Below are 24488 nucleotides of genomic sequence, written 5' to 3' on the forward strand. Positions count from 1 at the left end.
TTTTCCCCTGGATGCTGTTCAGCCAAGTGTTCCTGTGGAACATCTCTGCCGGAGACCTGGAGATGGGATGAAGTGCACGCTCAGCAGGTCGGCAGATGGCCCTTGTTTGGAGGGCAGGGATGCTGGGCACAGGGACATCCAAAAGCCTGGCAGTGCTGGAAAAGCCAGATTCAGGGGTGTGAATTCAGAGTCTGGAGGAGAAGGGTTGCAGGTCACGGAGAAGACCCCGAGGTGCAGAGCGCGAGGACAGGAGGCACAAACTGGTTGTATGAGGAGAAATTGCAACCTGTTCTGTGGGGAGAAGAAAATTCCCTGTAGGGGTGGTGTGCAGGAGCCCATGGGGCTGTAGCATCCTCTTCATTATTTTTAATAATTGTGATTAGTCTGAGCAATTGTTTGACTTTTCTGTTCAGAGTCTGTGTTGACAGAATAGTGGGGCTTGTCACAGCAGGTGTTTGTGCATTTTCTGGGAATTCACTGCATTAAAACATCCTGTGGTTACAGTTGTTCCCTGAAGTATATTTTAAATTAATTCTCATGCAGGAGGTGCACTCTTATGCTTCTGCTTTTAGCCCTGCTCTAAGTGGTGCAATATAGGAAATAAAAAACAAGTCTGTTGATTAAGAGGAAGGTAAAATTTTACATTTATATAATGTTTAAATTATCAATGCTTATAAAGACTAGTAGGACAGAGGGAGAGCGCAGCTTAAATGTGGAAAAGGTTGTTTTTCTGTAATGTAAATCTGATTTGTTGACTTAGTGAAGTAAAAGCAGCATTATAGTCTGTTGTTTATGATTTTAATGAAATTAAGCCATGAACCAGATCAAAACGTATCTGATCACTTACTAAAATCTCCTTGAGCCACTGTGGTAGTTTTTTTATCCAAAATGGTGCTGTTTCTATCTCATTAAACCAGGATGTGCAACATCAGGAACAGTTTGTAAGGGAAATAAACTATATAACTATAGGTTTATGTGGTAGCAATGATACTTATATTTTTATATTTATATATATGCCTGATCATAGCCCTACATATATGAAGGCAGACACACAATTCTTCTCTGGTTTGATTTTTGTGTTGAAAAATAAGCCAGTTTTGCTCAAGCCAGTACAGTTATATCTTAAAATCCACCTACTCTTGTGTTTTCAGTGATGCATTTTGCATATGTGGCTGAACATCCAGTAATTAAACATCTCAGAGTTGTAACAGTCACGAGTCTTTCATGATTTTCTTCTGATCTTTTTGTTGAAGCAGGTAAGGGTTTCCCTTTGCAGAACAGGAGTATAAACCTCTGCAGGCATCGACTAGAGATGGAAAATGTATTCAGAGTTAGCCCTTCTTAGAAGGAAAAGGTTGGGAAGCTGCAGAGAAAGTTATGCAGATTAGTTTCAAGTGATATCCTGCTGGGGGAACGCTGTTGGTTTAGGAAGGCTGAGGAATGAATCACTGGGATCGCTCCTGAGGGCCCTTTTGGGCAATATTTAGAAAAGTGGTTCATTGCCAGTGCTGGGAGGTGGGGGGGACAGAGCTCTCAGCCATCACAACCAGCTCCCCTGGGTACAGGAGGTGCTTTAACTGACCCCAAAACCCCTGTATTTTGGTCAGAAATCACCTGGTCTGGCAGCACATGGCAGGAAACCTGCCTGGGGACCTCTTTGCTTTGATCTGTGCTCGCACTTTGCAGATGGTTTGGGTTTCTGGCAGCATGTGGGGAGCCATGGGCAGAGAGACAAGGACCTTCTCAAAGCCAGAAAGTTCTTCTCAAGGTCTTTTTTTCTACTGAGTAGAGAGATGTCCAGTTCTGTAGCTTCCTTCCCTATTTTTTGACCAGTTTGCATCGGTCATGATTGAGTGGTGTGAGATCCTTCCCTGCAATCTGATCAGGAAATGGTAACTTTGACCAAACTGAGTATCTTTAAACATGCAGATTTTGTCACCTTCCTGTTTATCCCTTTTCCAGACCCCTGAAGAATGTAATTCCTTTTATTTCTGTTGTCCAGGCACCAGCACAGCTCCTCATGAAACAACACTGTGAAAACCAGTAAGTAGGTAGAGCAGAGAGAGGAAAGGGGGGAAAACCAGATTTATCTGCTCACAGCTCCTCACCTGTGTCCTGTGGTTAAAATGCAATGAAATCAAGACCGTCAGTTTGACATTTTATAAAAATGATCTTTTGGGTGTGTCCTCTATCAGTGCTATTTACAGTGGGCACAGTTTGGGAAATAAGGAGGAAAACCCCCAGTGTTCTGCTGTTCCACCTAAATTCACGTTTTTTGTCATTACTCACGAAACAGAAATTTTGCTTTACTACCAGAGAATCGAGTTGCACTTTGTTTAAAAATTACTCCCTGCAGGTTCATCTTTCTCTGGCTCAAAGGCACTTTAGAGGAGGCTTTGCCTTATCTCAGTAGCACATCTTGGGAAGTCATTTAGTGAGCAAATTACCAGTTAATTGCCTTGATCTGCTGTTGAGAAAGATGCTGAAAATGAACTGTTCTTAATCATGATATCAAAATATCAGTTCTGTTCTATTAATTAGCACGCTGGGAAATAGGATGTGTTTTTTTAAGGAAGCTACTTAAGCTGATCTGGTTTGCTTTTTATTTTTAGTTAATGCTTTTAGTTGGTTCCCTGAGAGAATCAAAGCTCTGGGCCTGTGTGTGTGAGAGGGGAAAACAAAGTTTCCAGGATGGGCAGTGGATGATAACACTAAGGATTTTTCCATAAAAGAAATTTTGAGATATATCTCAGGATTTCATGCAGCTTTGTTGGCTGGAAAGCTTCTGTTCAGACATGGCGGGGGGGGGGGTTCATCTCACAGGATTTTTATGGCATAATTTGCACTTCTCCCACAAATGCACTTTCCTTTATAGTCTTTACTTGACCTGTGAATAAAAGGTCCTCTTGGAAGCCAGTGTGGTTTGATTTTATAGGTTATTGGGTTTTATTCTTATTTTGAAGTGCTTTCTCTCGGACTAGGATTGACTTAGTGTTGACCTAAATTTACTTACAATAAAATTTGTTGGTAATTAGACTTGGCTCCCTGCTCTCCAGAAATATATCCTTTATTAATATATATCTTTCTGCAGCTTAGTTCTGTGATATGGCCAAAAAGCCAAGAGAGTGAAATAGGTGCAAAATCAGCCTGGAATGAGTTGCAATCCCATTATTTTGTCCAATTTATTTTTCAGCAGCACGACCGTCATTCTTCGGTGGCCTCTCAGGAAAGGAATCTTAAAGAATCCTCGAGAATCATAGACTTGTTAAGCTTGGGAAAGACCTGTAATATTAAGTCCAACCATTCCCCAGCACTGCCAAGGCCACCACTAACCCATGTCCCCAAGTGCCACATCCACAGGGCTTTTAAATCCCTCCAGGGATGGGGACTCCACCACCGCCCTGGGCAGCTGTGCCAGGGCTGGACAACCTTTTGGCCAAGAATTTTTCCCTAATATCCAAATTAAACCTCCTGTGGTACAACTTGAGGCCGTTTCCTCTCATCCTGTCCCTTGTTCCCTGGGAGCAGAGCCCAACCCCTCCCCAGCTCCACCTCTGAGGGAGTTGTAGAGAGCAAAAAGATCCCCCCTGAGCCTCCTACTCGAGCAGGAGGGACAAGAGTTGAGGATGTGATTTTTTTTTTTTTTTTTTTTGAGAACTGCTCCTGTGCTGCTCCTGATAAGGCTGAGATAAGTTTTATAAGGCAGATAACCTGCACATCAATGGCTTGAGCTGGAAAAGCAGATCACAAGCACAAAATGCGCCCCTGGGCAGCTGTTTGTGGCTGATGCCTGATGTGACAGGGAAGGAAGGGATATGTTTCAGACACACTGCAGAGGTGTTGGTAAATGCAGCTTGGTTCTGTTTCTCTCCCTGCAGACGTGGATGTATATTTTATTTTATTTTATTTTATCTTTGCTGTTGAAATGTGTGTGAGACGTGGAGAAGCCCTTGGCGCCCGGCAGTGCCTCCTGCCACTGGGATTTCTGGGATTATCCTTACAGGAGCGAGCAGCTCTGCCAGGCATTCTGTGCTCGGAGCTATGTGAGCCAATTATCCTCATTTTCTTCTCTTCATGGAGAGAGAGTGACTTCAATCTCACAAAATCAGAGCTACCCGTTGTCGGTTCTGCAGCTGCCAGAAAGATTTCTGGGCAGCAAATCAGTTCAGCTCTTCCATCTAACAAGGCTTTGAGTTCTTTATGAGTCCTTCTGAGAATCATTAACTCATATCAGCCATTTTTCTGATTTTTCCACTATTAGCAATTGATAATAATGCCTAAAGAAAAGGCCTTGTGGTTGCTGGTCCCACAAAGCACATGGGTGAACTCTTTCCTCTCCTCTTCCCTCCCCAACCCTCTCAAAATGAGCTGGTGTGGCTTCCCAGGGTGTGATTTCCTTGTTTTTCTACATCTAATAGGCTTTAAATTCGCTTGTCATCTCACAGGGCACAACTCTTGGTTCTTTTAAATGCCTGTAAATAGTTCTCTAGAGCCTGAAAGTATAATATATTTAAAATTATTCTGACTGGGAGATAAAAACCTGGTTGCTTTCTCCAAGGGGACCTGATTGCTTTTTCCAAAGGGACTTGCTCTGTCAGGTTTGTGTGTCTTTTTAAACACAAAATTTCTGTTCTTCCTGCTTGTCAGATGTTTCCCTACATGAATGGAGATGTGGAGATGGGATCTGGAATTTAATCTCCTGCAAATAGGTTGAAGGAACCCACTTTTGGGGGTGAGGAGTGAGGGGCACCCAAGCAATGGGAAGGAACAGTGTCCAAGCCAGCTCTTGGCAGGGTGGAAGGAGCTGAGCCTCAGTTTCCCAGGCTGGGTTTTCCCATGGCTGGGGGAATCTGCTGATGGTGCCTTGTAGGGAAGAGGGAAAATTCTGGTAAAAAAAAATTCCCTGTGACTTCCCCTTCCTTCCTCCCCCAGTATCTGCAAGCTGAGTGTGATGAGACTGAGGGCTGTACATGGAATATTTTGTTTACCTGTCCACAAGTAGATTTTTCTCTAATATTTCCAGGGATACAAACACAGAGCCAGGTCCTCAGTAATGGCTCTCTTGGAAAAAAAAAGGTGATTTCACTTTGTTGCAGCTTCAATCAGTCATTGATCACCCTGAACATTTCTTTTCCAGTCACAGGAGGAAAAATTTGATATTATAACATGGCCAGAGCCTCTCAGGTTATTCCATTGAATCTGTGGGATGAGCACTTATCACATGCTAAAGAAAAATATTCAACACTCAGGGTTTCCATCACCGGGGTGGGACTACACAAACTGAATGTATTCTATAAATAGCTCACCCTTTTTTCGGCTGATACATCCTCAAAGACGAGTTTGAGAGGCAGAAGGTTCAACTGAGCTGAAAAAATGGATCCTTTGGGGTGGTGGTGTTTGCTCCTGGGCATCTCTGCATCACTTGGGAAGCAGGTAAATAGAAGGCAAATAAAAATAATCAGTTTGTAGATGCAATTTAACAAAGTGCACCTGTATTTCTAAGTGTGTGTTGTCTTTGGGACCACTGAGGGGAAATTCAGATGTTGTGGGTCTTCTGATTTGACAGACAGATCTTCCCAAATGGTGCTGGGAGTGCAGGGAGGGACCAGCAGCCACAGAGACTGGGCCAGTCAAAATATATCTAATGTGCAGGTCTTGCTGAAATGTAACTTAATTAGTCTTAGATTGAAGGCCTGAAAATTAATCAGAATTACTTTTATAGGCTGTCCATTGATTGACTTGGAATAAGCTCTCCAGGAATATTAAATAAAAATGAATATTATGAGGGGGGGACTGTAGAACAGCAAAATATTAATTCCTTGGAGGAAAAGAGTTGGAAATATAATTTGGATCTTCTTCCTTAGTCTCCTGGGCCTGTATGTTTTTACCCTAAAATGTACATGTGTGTGGCTTGTCTCTATGAAACTGGTTTTATGGTTTGGGCTTAGAAGGATTGGGAGTGGATTTGTGCTTTGAGTGACTGTGGACCAGAAGGTACAGGGGAAAAAACAAGATAACATTCACTGGACCAGGAACCACAAAGAACAAGGAAGGTATTTTAAATATTCACTGCTTTGAAAGTTTCCTTCTTTTAGAGAAATTGATTTGTTACAGTGCAGGAACCAATTCCTGCAAATTTAAGATGAAAGTGCAAAACAAACTGAAGAAGCGGCAATATTAGTACGTGTGTGTTTGTAAATTATAGTGCTGGAGATTTTGGTGATGCTGTTTTAAACCTGTTTCATCTGAAAGGGTTATTAAAAGGAAGGAAGTCAGGTTGACCGGTTTAGTTTCATATCCTCTGAGGCTAAAAGTGTCATTTAAGTAATTTCAAGGTCTTTCTGTGTGGTTTTGTTTGGAAGGGACCTTAAAGATCATCTGATTCCACCCCCTGCCCTGGTCAGGGACATCTTCCACTATCCCTGGCAGCTCCAAGCCCTGTCCAACCTGGCCTTGGACACTTCCAGGGATGGGGCAGCCACAGCTTCTCTGGGCAACCTGTGCCAGGGCCTCCCCACCCTCATAGAGAGGAATTTATTCTCTGTATAATATTCCCTGATAAAAACCTGAGAGCAGCCCAGCATAGGGCAAGTGTGAGGTCTGGATTAGCAACCACAGTGTGTGTTGTGTCTGGGACCTTGGGAGACCTCAGTGTCCCCATAATCCCTTGGCAGGGAACAGAGTCATTCCCAGGAACCTTGTGGTGCCTTGGCTCACGCTCCTCCTGGAGTGTGAAATGTGCTTTTCACCCATCCTTGCTTCTTCCCCACCCAAACACACCCCTGCTTGTATTTTATCCTCAATGTTTAACGTGAAGTAAGTGACCCAAACACGATGCCAGGGCCTGCCTGGCCCCCAGCCCTGTGGAGCACAGGGCAGAGGGTGGCTGTGGATCCTCCACGTGAGTCGGAGCCACCAGAAGGTTCCCAGTGGCACCAACAGATGGCTCGGGCAGATGCAGAGCCCTCGCCAGCTTTCTGTGTTCAGAGGATGCCATAGTACACACTGGGGGAGAAAAAAAGCCTCCTTTCTGATTAAAAACACACCCCAAAATGTGCTGTTTCAGAAAACAACTGGTTTTGCAACAGGAGGGCCTTTCCAAGCCCGTGATTTCAGTGGATGCTGCTGGTGCTTGGCACCGAAGCAGCAAGGGCAGGATGTGCTCCTGGCAGATTGTACCACGGTGTGGGCTGTGCTCCTCTGCTGGTTTATTTGTGAAAATAAAGCCTGCAGATTTGGAGCTCTGTGTCCTGCACAAATGCTGGGTTTGTATTTGACTGTTAGGCTAACATGCTTCCAAAATAGAAATATAATTCTCTTTTGATCTTAGGGCCAGGATACAGCTCAGTCCAAAGAGCTATTCCCATGGTAGCAAGCCACACTTGACCAAGGGGTATTTTCCACCCAAAAATATTTTTGGATAGAATTTCAGCATCTCTAAATGGGATGGTCAAATCTACAGCTTTGTGTTTCACTCCAAGGAGGTTCCAAGTGGGACTGTCCTCTATTTTCTTCACATGGTGTCAGACCCAGCTGTCAGGGGCTGGTGGGAAAACACTCTGCCATTTTTTTTTTTTAGTCCTGTCCTCAAAGAAAAGCATTCCTTTATGCAGAAATCCAACTTGCAGAGTAAGGAGGAGAAATAAATATAATTACAAAAATCCTCTAGAAATTCAAAGCGATGTTTTTGTGAGCTGTAAATACCCCGATCAGCTCTCAAAACTCACTTGTGCTAAATATTTCCCAAGAGGATGTTTCTGTATTATTGCTGTGATTGCTGTGCTGTTATTCACACACAGTTTTTCTTCTTTTCCTTAGTAAATATGTTCAAGAGTAGCAATTCCTTTTAATGCCATGTCTTGATAAGAATTTTGAAGGATTTGAGTGCAAACTGGCTGTGGATGTTCATTGCTTTGCCAGGGATTTAAGATACATGCACATTTTACACAACAATGCCGTCAGGAATTCCAGTGATGATTTTGAAACACATTAAATAGTAAAATATCAGTTTATTCTGCAGAAAGTATGACAGCAAATGCATACTGATGCTGACACCAGCTGTCATTGGAAAGCAAACATTCCTTGGGTTGTTTATTCGTAGGCAGCAGGAGCGATGACAGCAGCCCATAGGAAAATCAATAACTGGATTTTCCATCAGCCACTGCCTCTTGCCAAACTGCTGCTCCTGAGTGATGCTGCCTGTTAATTAGTGGTGTCAGTGTCAGCAAAAGGGAAAGGAGATTGTGAGGGTGGTGAGGCCCTGGCACAGGTTGCCCAGAGAAGCTGTGGCTGCCCCATTCCTGGAAGTGTCCAAGGCCAGGTTGGATGGGGCTTGGAGCAACCTGGGACAGTGGAAGGTGTCTCTGCCCATGGCAGGGGGTGGAATGAGATGAGCTTTAAGGTCCCTTCCATCCTAAACCATTCTGTGATTGTGTATTAGGAGCAGATGTTTCCCATCCCAGTGTGCTGCTCCCATGGGATCCAGGCAGGTTTGCCTTCCTCAGTATCTGAGGGGAGACCTCATTGCAGTTACAACTTCCTCATGAGGGGAGGAGGAGGAGCAGGCACTGAGCTCTGTTCTGGGGGACCAGGGACAAGACCCCAGAGAATGGCCTCAAATTGTGTCAGGGCAGATTGAGGTTGGATATTAGAAAGAGGTTCTTGACCCAGAGGGTGGTTGGCACTGAACAGGCTCCCCAGGGCAGTGGGCACAGCCCCAAGGCTGACAGAGCTCCAGGAGGGTTTGGATGATGCTCTCAGGTACATGGTGTGACTCTTGAGGATGGTCCTGTGCAGTGCTAAGAGTTGGACTCGATGATCCTTGTGGGTCCCTACCTACTTGGCATATTCTGTGATTCCATGATTTTCCTCCCTTGTGCTTTTGGGAAGAAATCTCATCATCCTTTGATTTATTTCCCATCCTATTTTCCCGGGTACCATACATCCAGATCCTCTTCCTTCCCTCTGAGTGATGCTTCAACCTTTCTTTATTGCTTTAAATTTAATTCTTGAACTTATTTGCTAAATAAATGTTGCATTGCCATTTTCTGATTGAAGTCCAGCCCCTACCAATGTCTTTCTTGTCTCCTTCCAGAACAGAAGTTGAGAAGGGCCTACAAGGACTTTGTCCATGATAAGCAATGGCAAACTGGGGCCTTTTGGCCTCACCTGCTGCTGCTGCTGTGGGGAATTCTTGGGCAGGCTGTGATTTCTCTTCCAGTTTGAGTTGAAAGCTGACTTTAAACCTCTGATTCAGCGTAGGTTTGGTCCTGCTAAGGTCCCAGAGGAGACAGGTACCACAGTTGCCCTGTTTTCTGTGCTGGTCTTTTCCCTCAATGAGTCTTCCTGATTTTCCTTAAATACAGACGATTCCAGCGGTATCCCAGAAACCTGCTGACATCCATCTGCTCCCGTGCCATGCAAGTGTTTCCGTCTCCCAGCCTTGTTTACATGTGCTGCAAGTGCATTTTTCTCTATTCTTTCACCCACTCACTCCTTCCAAATTGCGTGTGAAGCAAGTGAGGCAGTGATTTACTGCACAAAAAGAGGGATTATAGCAAAAGGAAGGAGGAAGCGTCATTAATTGTGGAAAACAAGCATTTCTTGAAGTTAATTGAGGTGTAAATGAACTTGCTTTGCTCTCATTAATGTCAGTGAAACTGAATATGCTATTTGCTAATTGCAGTGAGGGCACACAACTCTCCAGATCCAGACTACTCTGGATATTTTTAGTTGTTCCTTTAGTCATCAGCTTCCACTTTTGTCTGTTCCAGGCACTGGTGGGAAAACACATCAGCCCTTTTCTCCAGCAGGGTCACGCTGTTCTGAGGAGACAGACTTTTTTTTTTGTTTTTTTTTCACTTCTTTTTTTGCATAAAGGGAAAACACAGAGCTTTGGACTCTCAGAATTCTTGTGGTGGATGCTTGTTGCAATCACAAAACTGTAATGTTTCTTTCTCAAGGTGTCAGCTTCTTGAGGATTACTGGATAGGTGTTAAGCAGGTCTAAGTTTCTCAGTTGGGATAAGAAACCATTTCTCATGACAAGCAGCTGAATATTTTCTCCAAATTAATTTTCTTCTGTCTGAAGTGCAACAATGGCAGCAGGTTGGAACTGGCTGGTCTTTAAGATCACTTCCAAACCAGTTTGTGATTGGGCAAAATGTTCTGTAGCACACCTGGAGATGTGCCTTCATCTTTTGGCCATTTCCTTGGTTTTGTAGTGGATTGGATAGTCACCAAAAGTCCAAGCAAACTCAACCATTCTTGGCAATTTGACAGTGGAATTGCTTTTAAAATGGCTTTAAAAACTTGGCTGGATGAGGCCACTGTGAAAGTAGTGAAGAGGAAATTCAGTGTTTTAGTGGGAAGTCTCAGAAACTTGGGCTCTGGTGGGGTCAGTTTATGGGGGTTGAAGCTCTCCCTGGCTGAAGGCCTGTATTATACTATGGCTCATCCACAGTAACATAATATTTTCCATTTTTAAAGAACTTTGCTCCTTTTTCTCCATGTGAAATTTTTCAAACTGGTTTAAGGTGCTGTACTGGTTTGTAAACCTGTACTGACTGTAACAGAAATGAGGGGGTTAAACAACAGTCACAGCTGAACCCTCAGTGAAATGGGGTGAAAAAAGGGGAGGAACAGCCACTTGTGTTTCCCATGTCAGGCTCCAGCAATAATTAAGTATATTCAACTGCAGTCCAAGGCTGAAGTGAAGTTTACAGCTGATGGGCAAAGCTGGGATGAAAAGGGGAATGTCACACGCAGAGAAACATCCAGGAGTGTTGAAATGGTGTAAACGAGTTCTGGAGGAAGCAGAACCTTTAATTTTCATTTGCTCCTAGTCTGTGGGCTCAGAAAAGACCTTGGTATTGTAAATTAGGGAATATCAACCTCTCAGGTGGTTATTCATGATGATGATGTTGTAGAGTGTTTGTCTCCTTCAGACAAGCAGCTGTGAGATCCGTGTGATGTTCATTGATGTGAGCACTTACTGTAACTCAGTCTGTGCACAACTGAAATTAAAAAAGCAACACATTTATTATTTATTCAGTATTATTTAATAATATATTGTTAAATATTATTTGGTGAAATTATTCTAGTAATATTATTCAATTGTATTTCTTGAATATATGTAGTTATTTAATATTTATTATTACAAAATTCACTGTCAGCATGGGCAGCACTTGAGCATATGTTTGCTGTCAGCTTGGCTTGCAGATGAAAACCTTCATGTTCCAAACCAACTGGCTCTTGTGGGCTCTGGATATTCAGGGTTGTAGCAGCCCTGAGAGCTTTGTCTCTGGGCAGACTCAGTGGTGGAATTCTTGTTTCAATGCTGGGGATTCATTTTCCTTTAGCTTCTTAAGTATTTTCCTAATAATATTAGTTATACCCCATGATTTTTAGTGTATATACTTATATAGTAAGTTTATAACTTGCTATTTAATTATTTTGATCACTGCTGTGTTACCTGGCTTGCTGAACACGATGTTTAATGATCTTTCTAAGGTGCAGGAGTGACTTCTCTCAGCGAGACACGGGGGGGTTACACACAGCCAGGCGTCTGCTCATCGTGCTGACAGTGCTGATGTGCAGGATAACCTAAATACACACTTTTAACCAGCTTCAGCTGAATTGATGTGACCTCTTTTCTTTGAAGTGTGATCAGTACAAGGGAAGGAGGCAGCTTTTGTTGTTAATTTTTGTTTTCAGTCTCTCCAACCCCCTTTGTGTTCGAAGGGCGATGCGTCGAACAAGCTTTGTTGTTCTGGGGCAGGTGGGTACGAGTGACACGTTGCTGCAAGGAGCTGCACACACAAACCAGTTCATTGAGGACATGTGATTTTGAAATAGAATCATAGAATTGTTAAGGTTTGCAAAACACCCTCAAGATCATCAAGTCCAACCTTCAACCAAATCCCACCATGCCCACTTAAAACGTATCACAAAGTGCCACGTCTGCTCGTCCTGTAGAACACCTCTAGGGATGGGGATTCCACCACCTTCCTGGGCAGCCACTTCCAATGCTTAACAACGCTTTCCATGAAGAATTCTTTTCTAATATCCAATCTAAACCTCCCTGGCACAACTTGAGGCTGTTTCCTCTCATCCTGTCCCTTGTTCCCTGGGAGCAGAGCCTGACATGCCCTCTGGCTCCACCTCTCAGGGAGCTGCAGAGAGCAAGAAGGTCCCCCTGAGCCTCCTTTTCTCCAGGCTGAGCCCCCACCAAGCTCCATCAGCCACTCCTGGTGCTCCAGACCCTTCCCCAGCTCTGTTCCCATCTCTGGACACGCTCCAGCCCCTCAATGTCTCTCTTATCTGAGAGGACCAGAACTGCCCCCAGGACTGGAGGTCCCTCAGCAGAGCCAGCACAGGGGGGTGGTCACTGCCTTGGGTCTTATAATTCCACTGGGATCAGATGATTTCCCATGATTATAAAAGAAAGAGAACAAAACAAAACCCACAGCTTGTTGAGGACTTTTCAGTTTGTCTGAGGACTTTCAGTTTCAGGGGTTTTTTGACTTTTAAATTTGTAAGCATGTCTTGGCACACAATTATTTTAAGTTTGGCATCAGGAAGTGTTAAGTTACCACTTACTCTGACTTTCCTTAATTTAAGAGTGTATTTTTTATTTAAAAAAGAGCTCTGGGACGTAAACTGCTTTGTGTTGTGTTTTCATTTTGGATTTTATAGTCTAGAAGTCGAATAATGTGTAAATAGTGGGTGGAAATGTATGTGCATGTTTACACAGACCAGGGATCTGATCCTGTCCTATCCTGTCCTATCCTATCCTCTTTTTCCAGACTAAAGCACTGTAGGCGATGGAATTTTGTACCTTTGTCTACCTCAATTGATGAGCTGAAGTCTTTTGTTCTCTATTACCCCTCTTAGTAATGGAGTCACCTAAAGCCTTAACTTCTCTGAAAGGAGAAATCATGTTGCTTTGGGTGTGCTGAAAGTAAGTCTGATTGGAAGTTAAATTAATATGAATAATGGGAAAAAAGGCATCCCTTGTTCCAATTGCAGCAGCAACTTTGCTGGACTAAATGCAGAATGTTCTCAAGTAGATTTTTTTTTTGGTGTGCCCAAGTTGTGCAGAGCAACAGGAGAGTGGCAAACCTTGTCTTGGTGGGAAACAAGAGGATAAGAAGTGGATGGGGACAAATTCCATCTCTAGAGGTTTAGGAAAGTGTTCCTACTTGGACTCTACTAGGAGCTGTGGGAAAGAAAGCTCCAATTAATGAGGAAGGGGCAGAGATTTCTGCTTGCAATTTAATTTATCAGCTCCTGACAGCTCATGAGGCACCAACTGGGTGCAGCTCCAGCAGGACGTGGATGCTCTGGGGAGGGACCTGCACCGAGGGCTCCTCTCCCAGTTTACACCATGACCAGGTGGGAAGCCACAGAAACCCAGAGCAGCTCTGCTGCAACATCACCATGGCAACCAGCACAAATAAGGGCCCTTCCAGGAAAAGAGAGCGAGCAAATTTTGTTGCAGCCAAGAATTATTAGTCAGTGTGTGATTGCAGCCCAGTTTCAAAGTTTCTCTGCAACAAACCCAAAGGGCAGTGGAGATCTGATGCTCAGGTGAAGGGATTCACAAGCTTCATGAAAAATCAATGGGATTAAGCCAAAAAGTAGAGAAGAAATGCTGCATTAATTACATTTATAAAACTCTTAAAAGCAAGATTAAAAAAAGGCTGTTGCAGTCCTCAGGTTTGAGTGTACAACATCAGAACACTGATTTGTGTGTACAAACACTGTAATGTGTGTACAAAATCAGAACACTGTGATTCTGTGAGTGAAGTTTAAGGTCTAGTTATTTGTTTAACAACATTGGAAGAAGAAGTATCTGTTCATCCAGTAATTTCCTGAATGTGATATCCCTATTTTTAATATTGGGCTCCTTTGCCAGTCCTCAAGGTGTCAGTTCTCTCAACTTCTTCATACACAAATATCTGAAATGTATTTTTCCTTTTTTTTTTTTTTTTTTTTGTTGTTGCCTTTTTAATTTTTTTTTAATGAGGAACTTTTTAAACTATTTAACAGAACTCAGAAACATGTAAATAAAAATGAGGAATTCTATAATTGTAAAAGCAGGGTACTGTTGAGTCATGGCTTATTTTGCATGGAATTACCATTTCTTGTCCTCTTGAGCTACAAAACTGCAGTATGTAAGAAAATACCATATGATATTGCATATGGCATTTTAATAACACATATTTTATGGAACTTCTGCTTAGCCAAACCCACAAATGTGAGACGGAAAATTTCAAGGACATACTAAAATTTCTCATGGGAAATCAAGTTTCCTTGGGATGCTAGATAAAGATTTTATTTTGTTATTTGTTTTATGTTATTTTAATTTTTGTTTTAGAAGGAGGGCGAATCCTGTACCCCCCCCCTCAGGATGTTTATTCCTTCATTGGCACTTCCCAACCTTGACGAACTCCTTCCTTTTCTTCCACAAGTACCTTTATACCCAATTTTGAAGGTGTGGTGTTTCACACTGTGGTACTTAGAGGTAAATATGAGCTGGTTATAAATTATAGATGCTGTGGATGCTGTGAGTTTATCTGTGGGAAAACTGCTTTTGTCATAGAAACATTAGATTTTGAGGGAACTTGCTGAAATATTTTTAGCCCTCTACATAATTCAGGAAGTTCTGCTTCCACTGCAATGTATAAGAAGAGTTTTCCCAAGGTTTACTGTAAATTCAAGAAGGTAAGGAGCAATCATTACTCAGACAAACATAGTAACTTTATTTCCTAAGTGCGATCTTACCATTAGGCTGTTTTCAAGAAATATGAATATATTTCATTAAATTTGCCTTTCCTAAGGTAGAGAACTTGGAATTGGCAATAAAGAGCTGACCTCTGCCCCTTCCCTCTCACTATTAATTTGTGAAGGCTGAGGTGTTTTTCCTCTGTTTGTTTATACGTGGCAATAAGTTGACAGTGGGATCCATCAGCTCCATTTCCTTCCTGTGAAAGTGGAATGTTTTAGGGGGTTTTTAGGTAAAATGAATATTGAATATACATAATTTTGATCATTTAAACTTATTCTTTTCAAAGTTACTGTTGTTACTTTGATGTTAAAACCAGTCCTGGGGGAATGGTTGGACTCGATGATCTTAGAGGGCTTTTCCAATCTTAATGATTCCATGATTCTGTGAAAAAAACATGGTTTATTTAATATGTTAATCAGAACACTGCCCAGCATTGCTATTTGCAGTCCACTGTAGTTCCCTGTCTCTAAAGATGGAGAAGAATCCCTGGTCACACTTCTAATAGAAAGTCATTTAATATTTCCTGTAATCTGAGGTTGAACTGCATTTGAACGAGAAGGTCTCCAAGGACACTTTACAAGTATGAGCAGTGTTTGAAGTTATATTTTTTTCCAAAGAACTGTACCCAGGTCAGCATCAAACCAGAACATTTTCAGCTGTTCTTGAACATTTCTGAGAACGCTCTATGAGTTTGCAGCTGAGCCCTCAGAATTATTCTGTGATTATCACATTAGTGATGAGGTTACAAAAGACATGTCTAGAACAGCCCCAAAGAATACTTAAAGATAATTTTAATGCTTTTGGCTTAAATTTCCAAGGGTTTTGCTGGGTTTGGGTGGAGAATTTCAATAAATATGTATTGGCTGTATTAGCTTAAGTGGTTAGAAAAATACAGTGATGGGAAGGGATTGTAATCCTGTGCTTAACAAGAAGGGAAAAGTATTACAGGCTTAGTGCTTCCATTGCCACAAGCATTAGGCTGCTTTCCTAATGGGATATGTTCTTTTCCCAAAGTTGATGAACTTATTGAATATGGAGAATCCCTGGTTTTGGGGTATTTCTAAGGCATTTCAGCAGATCCATTCAAAATTTCTGCCCAGCTGCCATTTTCCTGAAGTTCTTCTCAATTAAAATAATATAATGAGGTAATTTATATGTGGTCACAGTGAAAATAATTTTAGTACAGGATATTTACCCTCCAGAGTTCAGTGTGGGCTGCAGAGCTACTCTGCAATGCAAATGAGTATTGAAGTGTTTCCTGTTCCTACAAGTGCTGATAGATACATTCACTTTCCTTGGAGAGCAACAGATTGCCTGGATCAAAGTTTTTGTCCTCATTTAAAATGTAATCCCTTCCTCTTCCTCATCTCTCCTGGGTGCCTTGCTTTTCTTGTTTGTATTATGCTGCTTTATTACCAAATGAAAGTTGGTTTACTTTCAGATAAACAATATACTTGCTGTTGATTAAAAGGAATTAAAGATTATAGTAGTATAAAGACAAATAAAAACTGCTGAAGATGTCTTAGCAATGAGTGTTCCTGCATCACAATAGTATTCTTTGACAGTTATTTATATGTGAAAACTCACTGTTTTCTAAGTAGTTTTCATTTTGATGAAGAAATGAGCCATAAAACTGCACTTTCAGATCCATCTGTGCATTTTAGAAATGATATGGGAGTGTTCTCCTTTTTCAAGGGTTCTGGTGATGTTGAGTCAAGCACTTTGTGGTTCAAAGCACCAGTGCTTTGGATTTAACAGCTGTTACATTTCAGGGGCTGTGATTTCATAGAATCCCAGAATGTTTTGGGTGGGAAGGGACCTAAAAGCCCATCCAGTTCCACTCCATGCCATGGGCAGGGACACCTTCTACTAGCCCAGGTTCCTCCAAGCCCCGTCCAAGCTGGTCTTGGACACTTCCAGGGGTGGGGCAGCCACAGCTTCTCTGGGTAACCTGTGCCAGGGCCTCACCATCCTCACAGCCAAGAATTCTTTAAGATTAATGTTGTGTCTTTGAAATCCTAATCCTTGCCTTTGGAGGTGGTATCTTAGAATTACTGAAGTGATAAATGTTGCTTGGAATAATCTATGTAATGAGATCAAATGCCAAGAGAGCTAAATTGAAAATTTATCACTAAAAGCCTGTTGGAACCAAGTGCCATGGACACACTTCTAGTAGAAGGTTCCAAGCATCACTTCAGCAGGTCAGTGTGTGCACTGTAGTGCTATTCACTTTTCTGAGCCAACAGGACATAAATATCCAGGAAGGAAAACAGAAGGTCAAGTGTGAACCTCTCACATCAAAGGAGGCCATTCAGCATCTTCCAAACTTCGTTCTGCTGATCTCTGATGAGAAAAACGTATTTTTTTTCTCTTTCACAATGTGAATAAACCAACAGCAACAAAAAAAATTCTCTGAGTTTATTGGGACTAGGAATAATAAAAGGTGGGAGTTAGGAAATGTGTGGATGGAGTGTCAGGGATGCAGGGTTGGTACAGCCCAGGGGCAAGAGCAGTGACTGACTGACAGCAAATCCTTATGCTATATTTTCCCAGGTAGGGTTTTTAAGTAACATTTACAACTGTATTAAAGAACATAAGTGAGAATGTGCCATGTTTAAATGTGTTTTTTTTCCTGCAGATAATATTTCCAAGGAAACTCAAAATGTTATGACACTCCCAGAATTATAACTGCAGCGGAAAGAGTTTATATTTTCTAAATATAGTGGTGATATTTAATTTATAATCCTCTCCTCTTCTTTGGGGCAAGAAAAGCTCCCTCTCCTCGAGTTTCTGAGCTGGTGAATATGACTCCTGAGAGTGTGGGCAGCAGTGGAAGTAATTTGTAGTTTTAGATGCTGTTCTCCTACCCATCTAAAATTCTGTGGGATTCTGATGGAGCGGGGCCCAGCTTGCCCACAGCACCCAACTGGAAGGGTGACTGGTAAACCTGGTGATCTACCAGAGGCACCTGGACCAGCAGGAACCTGGTGAAACTCAGTGAGGATGTGCCAAATCCTGCTCCTGGGGAGGAATCCTGCCTGCAGGAATGCCACTGCATATTCAAATCTGCTTTAGGACCTGACTTGGGAAAGCTGCCCTTTTCTGCACTGACACAATCCATATTTGTCCTACATTAGTGTTGCAAACCCAGTTTTTTAACAGAAGCTCTCGTAAAAGTGGTTGGCATTTAAGTCTGGCTGTGTGCATGCAAATATTCATGGTGGCTTAATGACTTTGCTCCTTTGGAATAAATCAGTGGGTTTTCAGGGATATTTAAAGCCTGCAACGTGGTGTGTGATGCTTCTACATTTGAGCTGGAAGTAAAACCTTGTGGGAAGGTGGGTGGTGATGACCTGCAAGGTCTCTGGTTGTGCAGGGGAAGCTTCTGCATCTCTCAGCCAAGCTTCTACATCCCTTTTGTGTTTTTGATGTGTCTTGGGTTGAACAGCGAGTGCTGTAGGATGGCTGTCACACAAAGACGGATTTAATGTTGTCTTTTATAAAAAAACTATAGAACTTATGGATATTTATGGTGCTCACAGAATTATAACTGCAGCAGAAACAGTTTATTTTCTAACTATAGTGGTGATATTGAATTTATCATCCTCTTCTCTTCTTTGGGGCAAGAAAAGCTCACTTGCCTATATATAAACATATATATAAATATTTATATATTCTATATATAAATATATAAAACTATGTATATGTAGTTTTATAATTCTATGAGCGTCATCAATGTCCTTAAGCTCTAAAGTTTGACTTTGCTGTCAATGCTTATGATGGCTCTTCCTGGCTTTCTTGTCAATAGATTGATGCATTTCAGATAATTTGCACTCTTTGGCACAATTTTGTCCTTCATAGATGTGCAAATTTTGGAAACAGGCCTAAAGCAGATGAAGCTCTTTTCTGATTATCCAGACCATATCAACCTGGTGAAGGTGGTGCAGTCTCATCTCACAGATTTATGAGAAGATCATCTGTCCCTGCTAAAGCTGTGTATGGTGGGACTTCCATAACTGTGAGATCCCTGGTACCCAGTCAGATCTACAAACACAACGTTTATGGCATAAATATGTTGTTTTAAGCAGCAGTGAGTAAGTGGATTATTAAATTCAGCCAGGAGAAGAGGAGGTTGTGTGGAGACCTCACAGCACCATCCAGTACCTGAAGGAGCCCTACAGGGAAGCCAGGGAGGGACTTTGATCAGGAGTTGTAATGATAGGACAAGGGGAATGGATTCAAACTGAAAGAGGGGAAAATTAGGTGCGATATTGGGAATGAATCCTTCCCTGTGAGGGTGGGGAGGCCCTGGCACAGGTTGCCCATGAGAAGCTGTGGCTGTCCCATCCCTGGAAGTGTCCAAGGCCAGGTTGGACAGGGCTTGCAACAACCTGGGCTAGTGGAAGGTGTCCCTGCCCATGGCAGGGGGTGGAATCAGATGGTCCTTAATGTCCCTTCCATTCCAAACCACTCTGTAATTCTATTTCCCTTCAGGCTTTCAAATCTCCAGTTGACCAGCAAACCAATTTGTGGCTTGAAGGTTGCTACTTATATTTAGGTGGCATTGAAGAAAGAAAAATCCTGATGTAATTATTTAGCAAAGCCCTCAGAACTAAATAAATAATGTGCCCTTGGCTGCCTGATCTAATGATACATATTCTCTAAAGACAAGCAGCTCCACTGCAGAGAGATTCCTGTATTTTGGGTAAGTGGAACAGTTTTTGGAGAAGGCGGGGAAGTCATTGACCTAAATACATGTTTATCTGAGAACTCTTCCATTAAAGGGAGGCTTTTAGTCCTCTAAATCAGTAGGGGGTTTGGAGATATTTGAGGTCATAAGACCCAATAAATTTGCATGGATTTTTCTTGCTCTATTCTGTGTTTGTTACACAGATTCAGTTTGTCGTTGGTTTGGTTGTTTGTGTATTTTACTGTGAACTCGAGCGTGAAGGTGCAGAGCAGATCTCAAGTGCACCATGCTGGACTGAACATCGTGCTTTTTGTTAATTCTTAATTAATATTTCAGTGATTTTTCTGGCTGCAACAGCTCAAATTTCCTTAATAATCAGAAACCTCACGTGCAGAACCATTTCTCTTTACCCAGGCAGTCCTGTCAATAATTTTTACACACCGTGAGCAGTGACTTTTCTTTCTGTTTTCTGATGTTCTCACATTTGTAAGTGGCATCTCTAATGCGCTGAAGTGGCTGCAAATGTACTCTCTGGTGTGTATTTTAGTTTTCTTCCACTTGAACTCACTTGCTGCTTCCTGTCAGTCCCTTTCCCTGCTCTCAGCTCCCTCATAACCTGCCTGTCCCCAGAGAGCCCTGAGGCTGCTGCTTGTGGCTTGGAGAAGAATTGGTGATCAGGGAGGTGTAGCAGAGGCTGGAAAAGGTGGGGGTCAGATCAACCACAGGTGTGTTTGCAAAGCCTTTGTTTCTTCTGCAAGGCTACAGCACAAAAATTGTGGATTTCTTGTGGGGATCCTGGCGTGCCCTGCTCCCTGCCTGAGCTGAGGAACCATTTGTGGTACAGGGCATGGCTGTAGGATGCTGTAAGACAAGTATTTGTGAGGATAGAAAATCGAATTAAATAATAATTTCAGCAAATTGTGCTGCCTGTGGAGAATTTTTCAGAAATCAAGGATGAAGAGAGGTTTATCTTGGAGGCAGAATAACTTTTTTTCGTTTAAGAGTGATCTGAGTATAAAGGAGCAGAGGGGAGTGTAAGGCAGCAACTTTGCCTGTCACAAGGCATCCTGTCATCCTGCAGATGTATGGAGCAGAGGGGTATATTTGGGGAGAGAAGTTTTGTCGTGTCACTTCAAGGAGAAAAAGGAAAAATAATGTTTTTAAGGAAAACTTTCTGTGGACTTGAGTAAGAAATCATGAGCTTGGGCTGTGCTCTGTGTGCATACAAGGGCTGCCCACAGATACCAGCAGTCACAAACCTAATTTTTGCGACTATAACAACTGTGTAGCTTGTTTTTTACTACTCAGCTTTGTTTCTGATTAATTACTGATTGATTAAGTTCCTGCAGATCAGAGCCTGGGGCTGTTCTCATTGACAGCTGGGGTGCTCAGAGGGTGGTACTGGGTTTTCAGATGGGGAAAAAAACCCAGTTTAATAACGTTACAGTAATGAAATTTATATTTTCATTCAAAAATAAAGATTACAATCCACCCAACATTAGACAAAAATTAGGCAAGAAGAATTATTTGTGTGCTTTTTGATGCTTCAGCCTTTTCCTGCCTGAAGTGAGCAGCATTAGGGCAATTTAATTAGTGAAGACAAATGAATTTTTCTGAGGTTTTCTGTATATTTGGGATTACAGTTGAGAATGAAAATATTTTCTCTAATTAACAGAGTTTAAGTTTTCCACTTTTCACTTTGATACTCAGTCTCCAGATGCTCCTGATGAGCAGGGATATCATTACACACTTTGATCTTCTGCGCAGAATCACAGACTGGTTTGGGTTGAAAGGCACCTTAAACCCCATCCCATTCCAACCTCTTGCCATGAGCAGGGACACCTTCCACTATCTCAGGTTGCTCCAAGCCCCATCCAACCTGGCCTTGGACACTTCCAGGGATGGAGCATCCACTTCATCTCCCTGGGGCATAATTTCTAGCCCATAATTTCTAGCCCATAATTTCTGGCAAATTTCTAGCAAATTCGAGTTCCTTGCTTATGGTTACTCCTGCTTATGGTTTCTGCTACTTATGGCATCACAGACCAGAAACACAGGGCAGTTTTGGTGTTTATTTCCCCTCAAAACACGTTTTTAAAGTATGGTTAAAATGCTCTAATGTGATATTCATTGGTCAGTCAGACCTCACTTACCTTTCTCAAGAGCAGGTAGCACAAAAGCACTGGTTTCCACCAGCTTTTTTTGAAGTATTAGGAAAATAGGTTTAGGTTATTATTTATTATTTTGATAACACCTTCATATGCTCAGTACCTTGGTATAAAAGGTAGTTCTGATGTGCTTCATCGCTGTGCTCCTGCTTTTCGTGACAACTGGCAGAATAATGGAAATACCATCCCAGTGCTCATTCTGAAGATGAATTCACTTTTTCCCCGACCTACTCTTTGACCAGAATGGCCAAGAGTAGATGTGCAACACCAGCTTCCTCAGCAGGGGGCTGGACGTGGAAATGAAGGGATTTTGTTGGGCACGCCGCTGTCAGAGAGCTGGACAAGCTTCAGGAAGTCCTTGGAGTCATAGAAAGACTTGGATGTCTGTCATATCTCTGTACCAAAGAAAAACACCAAAATGTAGAAAATGTAATAGAAAAACAAAGCAATTCTGCAGTGCTTTAGCAGCTCCTGGCCAGTGTCCAGCAACTCTCCCTCAGCCAGGGCAGGGGTGGGCTTGGTGGTAAACGAAACAAAAACACAACTGGAAATCTTCAGTTTTGTTCTGAGCCGTTTCCTATCTTAGAAAAAAACCCAAAAAAAGTGTGAAAGTGGAAGGATTATTTCTGAGCAAACTGCTGCTCTGGGAGGCCAGAGGCTTGGAGAGCACGGCTGGGGAGGTGGATCAGGACAAGGTTTGTACAGAGGGCTTGAGGAGGGGAAGGATCTGGACTGAGAGGAGTGGAGGAGAGTCAAGAATTACCACCAAGAAACTCAGTGGGGCAGTAGGAAACACTGGCAGAGTAATTTTTTTCAGATTTTTTTTCTTTAGATCTTTTTTCATCTCTTTTTGATAGTCTTTTAACGTGTTTCTCAGACTTCCACTCTGTATATTGGACATTTTGCCATTATAGTTGATTCTATTTTTATATAGATTAGTTATGTGGTCCCAAATTGTGGCCCAATCACCAAGAAAAAGGGAGATGATTAATGGCTTGTTGGGTGTGTGTTATTTTATTGGGTTTTTTTGTTTGTTTGTTTTGCTTTGTTTTTGGTTTTTTTGTTTTACTTTTTTTATCCCCCATGTGAATTTTTGCTGTTTGATCAGAGCATCTCCAGGCTGAGGTTTAATCCAGTTTCTCGCGGGCTGTGCACACAGAATGGGACAGTGAGCAGAGAGCTGGGCATGAGAGATGCTCATACATTTGCTTTCATCTCAGGGAATCTTTGAATGGTTGGTTTGGGTTGGAAGGGAACTTAAAGCCCATCCAGTTCCACCCTTGCCATGGGCAGGGACACCTTCCACTATCCCAGGTTGCTCCAAGCCGTGTCCACCCTGGTTTTGGACACTTCCAGGGGTGTGACATTCACAGTCTCTTTGGCCAATCTATTCCAGGGCCTCACCACTCTTTGAGTAAGGAATTCCTTCCCAATATCCCATCTCACCCTGCCCTCTGTCAGTTTATAGCCATTGTCCCACATGGAAACCTGCGCTGGTGCAGTGGGAGCTGTGGGAGAGAGTCCACCTCTCCACCCCTGATTCGAAGGGGTGACAAATCACTTTTTACAGCTCATCAAGGGCCAGGCTTTGCAATATGAATGTCATTGATTTAAGGAACTACCATGAATCCATCAATTTGCAGGGCTGTAAAAGTGACGTGATGGTGATGAATGGGAGGCAAGACCTGGAAAGGACATCTCTGGTGGTGTAGCTGTCGATTAATTTATGCAGCTCTGTGTCTGTTATCAGTGCAGCCACCAGAGATCATCATCTTTTTTGGCAGATTTGACCCCAGCTCTCTGTATCTTTGATTTCAGAATCATCTATCTGAAGTGGTGTTCAGCTGTCATGTACTTTTCAGGTGATACTGAGCATCATTTTCACATTTGCAGCTCAATTTTTAAACTTAACTGTGCCAGTAGTGGTGTGGAGAAAGACTTGAGAGGAGGTGAGGAGAAAAACACCTTTATCCTTTTTTCTGAACTTGATTTAAAACTATTTTTACAGCTGATTGTCTTTTATCATGCAGCTTATACTAAAGAGAGTGTGTATCCCTCAGTAGGGTACAGGGGAGTGATATATCACAGTGCAGGGTGTTTCTAGACCCAAAATCTGCCCTATGATTTATTTTCTTAGTGCTTCTCCTCCTCCCAGCTCCCCATTTCTTAACCCCATTGTAAGGAGATGTTGCTGAGGGGGTGAAAAGCTGGAATTTTCTATGCCTGTTAGTTAATTCCAGAGTATTTTAAAGCATATTAGATAACACCACAAAACATTTAGCATGATTGATTCCAGTGCACTGAAATATATTATAATCCATGGGAGAAGGATTTAATTCATGTATTTTGAGTACAGCCCAGGATGGTCACCTGCTAAGTTGGGCTTAGTTGACTGAGTTGTGTCCAGCAAGCTGAACTTGGAAAATACTCTCTGTGCTCCCCTTACTAAAATTTATTTTAAGAGAATGTGGCCACCATAGTAAATTTTGAATGGTGTACAGGTGTTTTAAATGGAAATTCCAAGAGTTGGATTGTGCCTTCCTGCCCTACCCCTTAATCCTTTTTTTTTTTTTTGGCTGATTTTTGGCAGGGGAGCAGCTGCCTGAGCATCACATGTGTCTCAGGGAGGATTTCTCCCCAAAAGGATGACAGTAATTTGGTTTTCTCTTTCAATATCTCTCCATTTCTTCAAATCCAGGGTAAGCCTAAAGTTTGAGAAGGCTTCAGACTTTGAAAGATGCTCCAAGGACTCAGCTCAGCCCAACACTGTTTTATTGGGTTTTCTTGAATTTTTCCAGTCCATGGCTGATCTGAACTAAAATGACGGAAAATTCCAGTGG

The 24488-nt window shown here is 42.3% G+C and overlaps 1 protein-coding gene across 6 annotated transcripts in view; it reads left to right on the forward strand.

Moving 5' to 3' along the window:
- The window catches only part of PTPRE (protein tyrosine phosphatase receptor type E), a 98475-nt gene that overhangs the window by 23078 nt on the left and 50909 nt on the right, over positions 1-24488 (forward strand). The window contains exon 1 of one of the 6 annotated variants that reach the window (XM_050305356.1): positions 71-87. The exons of the other annotated variants lie outside the window; for them this stretch is intronic. The gene's annotated coding sequence lies outside the window, so the exon portion shown is untranslated. Of the gene's footprint in view, positions 1-70; positions 88-24488 lie in introns of those variants that run through there. 6 annotated transcript variants of the gene reach the window in all.

Source organism: Myiozetetes cayanensis, unplaced genomic scaffold, assembly GCF_022539395.1.
Source record: "Myiozetetes cayanensis isolate MyiCay16 unplaced genomic scaffold, myiCay2020 scf10, whole genome shotgun sequence".
Lineage (NCBI taxonomy): Eukaryota > Metazoa > Chordata > Aves > Passeriformes > Tyrannidae > Myiozetetes > Myiozetetes cayanensis.